The sequence below is a fragment of the Sturnira hondurensis genome, unplaced genomic scaffold (genome assembly GCF_014824575.4).
Source record: "Sturnira hondurensis isolate 20B ecotype Veracruz unplaced genomic scaffold, ASM1482457v3 Scaffold0008860, whole genome shotgun sequence".
NCBI classification, from domain to species: domain Eukaryota; kingdom Metazoa; phylum Chordata; class Mammalia; order Chiroptera; family Phyllostomidae; genus Sturnira; species Sturnira hondurensis.
In genome coordinates this window covers 1,917,160-1,923,812 of record NW_028081491.1, presented here as the reverse complement: position 1 = coordinate 1,923,812, position 6,653 = coordinate 1,917,160, and the positions used below count along the sequence as shown (strand labels likewise).

General features: G+C 40.2%; 1 pseudogene; it reads left to right on the top strand.

Annotated features, from left to right (window-relative positions):
* The first annotated feature begins 699 nt into the window (after nucleotides 1–699).
* LOC118993687 (lupus La protein-like) lies at nucleotides 700–2,783 on the top strand (annotated as a pseudogene).
* Nucleotides 2,784–6,653: the final 3,870 nt, after the last annotated feature.

Here is a 6,653-nt window from a genome sequence, read left to right as displayed (position 1 = left end):
AAAAAGAAAAAGAAACAAGAATAATAGCCTGAATTATATGGACAGAAACTTGATTTAGAGGATCACAGATGATTTGCAATGGGGGAAATATGGGCTGTGGTAACACACAACACAAATGTTGTTCAGATAAAGACTAAAGCTACAATTCAACAAAGGTTGAGTAAACCTCTCATTTACCTTCCCTTGGAAAGCAGAGCTCAGACAAGCTAGAAAAGGTAAAGACCAGAATTCTCCACATTTCCAGACAGAAAAACCCTCTCACCAAAACCATCCAGATGACACTATCCACACTGTGTGCCTTGAAGTCATCCAAGGGATCAACAGGGAAACGGGCCCTAGAACTAGCCACCAGTTTCAAAACCTTTCTAAAAACAGTTATGTTATGGCACAAGAGCACCACCTACTGTAATAGTTCCAAGGGACACTTTAGTCCATTTATTGAAAAACGGCTATATACCCACCTCTACCCAACTGATAACCTTGGCTTCAGAAAAATGACTGTGAGGGGATGGACTTCAAATCATTTCAACCTAACTAGCTGTTTCTTTCTCTTTTAAAACTAGGGCTTTTGCCAAGACCTCCTGAGAATGAAATAGCACTCCTCCTTGCTTCCCCCATTTTTGCTTTAATAACCACAGCAAAATAAGTCTTGCTACTGCTAACACCCTCTTTCCTTCCTCTGCAACTTCAGCTATCCGAATGACTACTGCCGTATCTAGAGCTCTTCTCCTCCCTATTTTCCAAGGGGCAGAGGAAAACTCAAGGGGAGAAGCTGTAGTAGTTCTCATGGGCCTGGGAAGAGTATGTCTAAGGCCAAATTTTAAGCCCTACAATGCACAATATTAAGACTGGGGAATAGTGCTTTGCAAACACCTTTCAAAGTGAAATACAACAGTCCTCCTCCCCGCTAAGAAATTTAAAATAAATACAGAGGATCCAGACCAGCAAAGTTGGAGACCAAATGAACTACTAGCAAAATACATTAAAGAAGAAAATAACAAGGGCAAAGACAATTTATGGGATATTTTAAGTAACATCAGTGTAGAGCTGACTGTTTTGCTATGCTGTATACATACAAATACAACTAAAGCTACGGCAAAAACAGGGTTCTTTTTTTTTCCCCTTAGTTTCCTAATTTCTTTTTTTTAAAATATTTTATTTATTTATCTTTAGAGGGGAAGGGAAGGAAAGAGGAAGAGAAACATCAATGTATGGTTGCTTCTCGTGCATGCCCTGCTGGGAACTGGCCTGCAACCCAGGCATGTGCCCTGACTGGGAATCGAACCGTGATTGTCTGGTTCGCAGGCCCACGCTCTATCCACTGAGCTACACCAGCCAGGGCCCAACAGGGTTCTTTATGGATCCCCCTTCCTGTCTTTCACAAAGCTTCTAGGTACTGCCAACTACAAAAACCCTGACAGGCTCACTGGAACAATTCATATAAATTCTAGCCTGAGATGTCACTTAGTTTTGTTATATTTTATTGGTTTGGTGAGGGCACTCTATTGATGAGCCATTGTATATATAACCTTTATTGTACCTTAGGCATGATGAAAAAGCAGCAGCTTACATATATTCCCAACCACACTGCACACCCTCTCACCCAGAACTAGTCAGGGTTACCATTACAGAAGGAGCACTCACATGAAAACAGAGAAGAGATCCTCTACACAGCACAGTAAGGGAAGAAAGAACATGTCCCCCCAAAATATCAGTCATCTGATGCCTACAAAAATACAAACTTGTTAACTTGAAAATTATAAAAATATAAAACAATAAATGTGTCAGTATTTTATTTCAATTACTTCACAGGAAAAGAAAAATGATACTTTAGAAAAATTTCAATCACAGTGCTCTAGTGCATAAACCTCAAGCAAAATGTGCACTCTGTAGAACAATGGTGTTTGCTAACGCCCTTGGGCAAGGAGAACTAGGACAGTATCACAGGGAGGGTGAGTCCCACTGAATGTGAAAACCCCTGAGGAGAGACTTGTTGAAAAAGAACAAGGTTAGCATTGAGTCCTTAAAAAGTTTGCCGGGACTCCTGGACAAAAGTACAAAGAAACAGATCTGCTAATATTTCTCAAGAAAGATTATTTTGCAAAAGAAAAAAAAGAAAAGAAAAGAAAAGAAAAGAAAGAAAGAAAACAGAGCAAAATAAAGTGTAAGGTAAATTACAAGCTAAATAAGAGCAAGAAGAAAAACAAAAGCTAGCGGAAAATGCTGAAATCAAATGTTTAGAAGACAAGACTGGCTGCTTGCTGAAATTTTGGGGGAACTTAGATAGTCAGACCTGTAGAAAAGATCTGCATATCCTTTTCTCAAATCATAGTGAAATAAAAGGATAGACTTTGTCACAAGAGCAAAAGTGGGAATAAATTCTATTTAAAGAAAAAGCTAAGGAAGCACTGGATAAAGCCAAAGATGCAAATAATAGTAACTGATAACTAAGGAATGAAGTAGTGACGTGGGAAGTACTATGTGAAGATACGGAAAAAGCAGCACTGAAAAAAAACACAGATCAACAAGAATCCCTAAACAAATGGAAGTCAAAGGGTCACAGATTTAAAGTGAAAGGAAAGGGAAATAAAGCTGCCCAGACGGGGTCTGCTAAAGGAAAAGTACAGTTTCAGGGCAAGAAAATTAAATTTGATAGTGATAATGAACATGATGAAAATAGTGCATCTGGACCAGTAAAAAGAGCAAGAGAAGAAACAGACAAAGAAGAGCCTGTATCAAAACAGCAGAAAACAGAAAATGGGACTAGGGGGCCAGTAGTTTAGTAAACAATTTTTTATTTATCTTCATTGGATTTTTAGCTGCTTTTGTCTTTGAAGGCTTTCAAAAAGAAAATCATATTAGGTCCACTGCAATTTCCACCTGTAAGAAAATTTTTCTTTGTCATTTAGCTTGTCTTTTTTTGTTATCCAAACTGTTACCGAACAAGGGTCCGAGGGGGGGGGCGGCGATACTTGGCCCACCCAGGGATGCCAAAAACTGCTTCAGAAAACAGGGGCCCCTCCCAAGGACAGTATACTAATATCTATTGGGCTCTTCTGTCCGCCGCCAATTGGAAAGACATCTCTCAATGCCAGAGATTTGTGAAAAGGAAACAATGTTTATTTAACGCTATTCAGGCTAATGCCTTCCTTAAAATATTAAAGTCTTTAAGGGTATACACCTACACATACACACACAGCACTCCCTTCTCCCACTGTCCCAACTCCGGGTACCGTAAATCAGGAAAAGAGCACACATCCATTTTTCAGGTTGCTGGCACTGTGAGCTGTGTCGTCTGTCCAGGCAGGATCTCCAATTTAATCCAAAGTCATGAGGCACCTTTCACTGGCAAGAGTTCTTTGTATCAAGTTCCAGTTAAAGTCTCTCCTGGTTTCCAGGCCACTCAGCCAAAGGAGCACCCCAAAGCCGCACTCCACCAAAAGCGCGTCTTTCTTCTTCACCTAGCCGCAGGGATCTCCATTCTGGCAAAGCTGCGTGGTCTTCCCTTTCACCTGGCCAAGAGGGGGTCTGCACTCTGCTGAAACCGCGTGGCTCTCCCTCCTAATGGCTACAGGGGTCTACATCTTTCCAAAACAGCATGGCTCTCCCCCTCACCTGGCCAAGAGGGGGTCCTTGCTCTGCTAAAGCCACATGGCTCTCCTGCAGGCACTCACTCAGAGAAGCAGCCCCAGTTCCAGCCTGGGTAGGAGCCACTCACTTCTCCCTGGCCCAAAACTTGGCCACAGCTATTTAACATATCTATGAAACCAGTTAAAGGTTATAGATATGTTAAATGACCACTCCAGAGGTTAGCTGCAAACTGTTGCTATGCAAAACAACTCTCAATGGCTGCTCCATTTGTCCCTTCCCCCAACTCACAACTGGGAGGGGGGNCCGCCCCCCCCGTTGCTCCGCCACCCGGGGGGGGGGGGGGGGGGGGGGGGCAGGGCCGTTGAGGACATCCTGATATTTCCTCCAATACTGCTGTACACTTTGAGTTCTGGACACCATTCCAAATCTTTTCTGGGCCCCCCCTTGGCTGCACCCTGTATCAAAATGAGGATTTTTTTGATGTACAGTTTATGTTATTTCAGATAATTCAAATATTAAAAGATTCTTGTACTAAGTTGCCTTTGTAATATGAGAATTTATTAGTACAAATAAAATATACTATATATGGGCAAGAAAAAAAAGAATGAGGTTATACAGACACAAGTTCTAAGATAAAGAGCAACTGACTAATCAACTAAAGCAGAAAAAGACCCAACCTGAGATTAATAGGCCCATAGAACTTTTTTAAAGGCACAATAAATTGGGTTTTAGTCGTCACAATATAAAAGACTATAATGTTAAAACATACTCAGACGGGCCTAGCAAAAATTAGTAAGTCTGCTAAATGTGACCCAATGTTGGTCCTCTCTAGAATTTCAGGTGAAGTGGACATTGCAGTTAACCTCTTCACTGTCCATTTTCTACCTTCCTCTTATCAAGACCAAAATTTCCCAGCAAGCAGACTTTGGTGAGACAAGAATGGGCTCTAACTGGGTTAAAACAGAGATTCTCAATCAGGGGTAACGCTGACCCTCCAAAGTTTGACATTTTTGGATGTCACAAAGTGGGAACTGTGCTACTGGCATCCAGTGGGTAGAGATGAAGAACACCCTACAAAGCACAGGACTGTCCCCCACTATCAAAAATTATCTGGTCCTTAATGTTACTCCCTCATCCATTCTAGATCACTCTCTCACTCACACAGGAGCTACTGGGAAAAGACTCTCCTTGCCACGTGTGAAGGAACAAAAGTTCTAGTTGCTGCTGGAAGCCAGCCTTAGGATAAAGTGTAGAAGTCAAACACAGAGTTCAGGTGATGACTTCTTGCCATAAGGACTCTTAAAAAATATAGCCTTTTTGGATCATAACTCATTTTTCCCCCTGATTAAAGATCATTAAATGGCCTTTTCACCACATAGCACACTAAGTAAATCACATAATATTTCATATTATGGTTTCGGATAAAGAACAGACTCACTAATTTATTCAATATAGCAGTTTCTTGTCAAGAACATCATATGAAACAAAAAGACTTAAAATGGTTCTAACATCCCACCTAAACGGTGCCTACCCCAAATATATGCTACACCCTAATCTCCATAAACTGTGTTTATTACCTTAAGTGTAAATTCATATTCACTTCATATAGCAAAAGATGTAATTAAGTTAAGGATTTGAGAAGAGATACTTATCCTGGATTATTAGGGCAGATCATAAATGCAATCCTATGTATCCTTATAAGAGAGGGAGCAGGAGTTTGGGGACAGACATTGGAGGAGGAGACGCTGTGAAAACAGGCCACAGGTGATGTGGCCACAAGCCCAGGAATGCCATGCTGGCAGCCATCAGAACTGAAAGAGAAAAGAACCAGTTTTTGTCCTAGAGGCCCCTAGAGGGGACTCAGCCTTGCCATGTTTTTGACTTCCAGCTCCAGAACTCTAGTCAAAGAGAACAAACTTCTGTTGTTTTAAACCACCAAGTTTGCAATAATTTGTTACAGTAGCCTCAGGAAAGCAATACAGCATCCTTCAAGAAGATATAGAAACTATAGACTACATGAAGGGAAGCAAATTGACATCTTGCTTTTGGGGGAAAGGGACCTAAAGATCCATCTTCTACAAAGCCCAGAGGAAAAAATGGTTGCTAAGCACTTCAGATATTGAAGGCACGCTCTCTGTCCTCCCAAGGAAGACCCATTCCCCTCTCCACACCCCTACCCTGTCCAGCTTTCCCTTTCTTTACTGAGGCAACAAAGCAACTTTTTATTATATTTTCTGTATAAACTGTATTTATTAATTTTCAAATTATTGTTTATGACTTATATAAAAGTGTTTTCACTACTCAACAATAAATTTTTCTATTTTTGGAAAATGGGTGGGTATCTTGGGTTGGGATAAAAACCGTTCATAAGTTTTTGTATTAAAATTAATAGAAATAGTTTTTTCTTTACTTACTTTTCACTTAGTGACAGCATCTATAGAAATAAAGTCATTAAGTGAAAAATAAGTATATTTATTTAATTTATAACAAGTGTGTGGTAAGTAGCTTGATTTCTTTGACCTTCATCATTAATGCCTTGTCAAGAATATCATATGAAAAAAAGATTCCTAAAATGGCTCAAACCTTCCAATTCATCAGTACTAGTCTAAATGGTGTCCCCTACCATGTCTTAATTCCTGGAACCTGTTAATATTACCTTCAAGGAGTGCAGGAGTGCTGGAAATCAATGATCCAGCCCAACCCTTTCACTTCATAGAGTAGGGAAGAGGGTGCAGAGGAATGAAATGCCTTCTTTACACCATACATGTGGTTAGAATCCCAACAAGAACAGAATTTAGGTCTTCTAGCAACTAGTTCAGTATTCTACCTGAGGTTATGAGAAGGGTTAATGAGTTAATGAATTTTACTGAGTTAATGAATGTCTACAGGTGAAAAAAAATCAACCAACTAAAAGTTATCTCAACTTACACTTATTCTGCACTGATAATCAGACCTTGGTTTTCTACCTTTTTATGTCTTGCAACCCAAAAGTCTTCAAGACCCCAACTACACAAAACTATGTTATACTAGATTCTACTGGTACTGCATCTCAGTTGCTGACC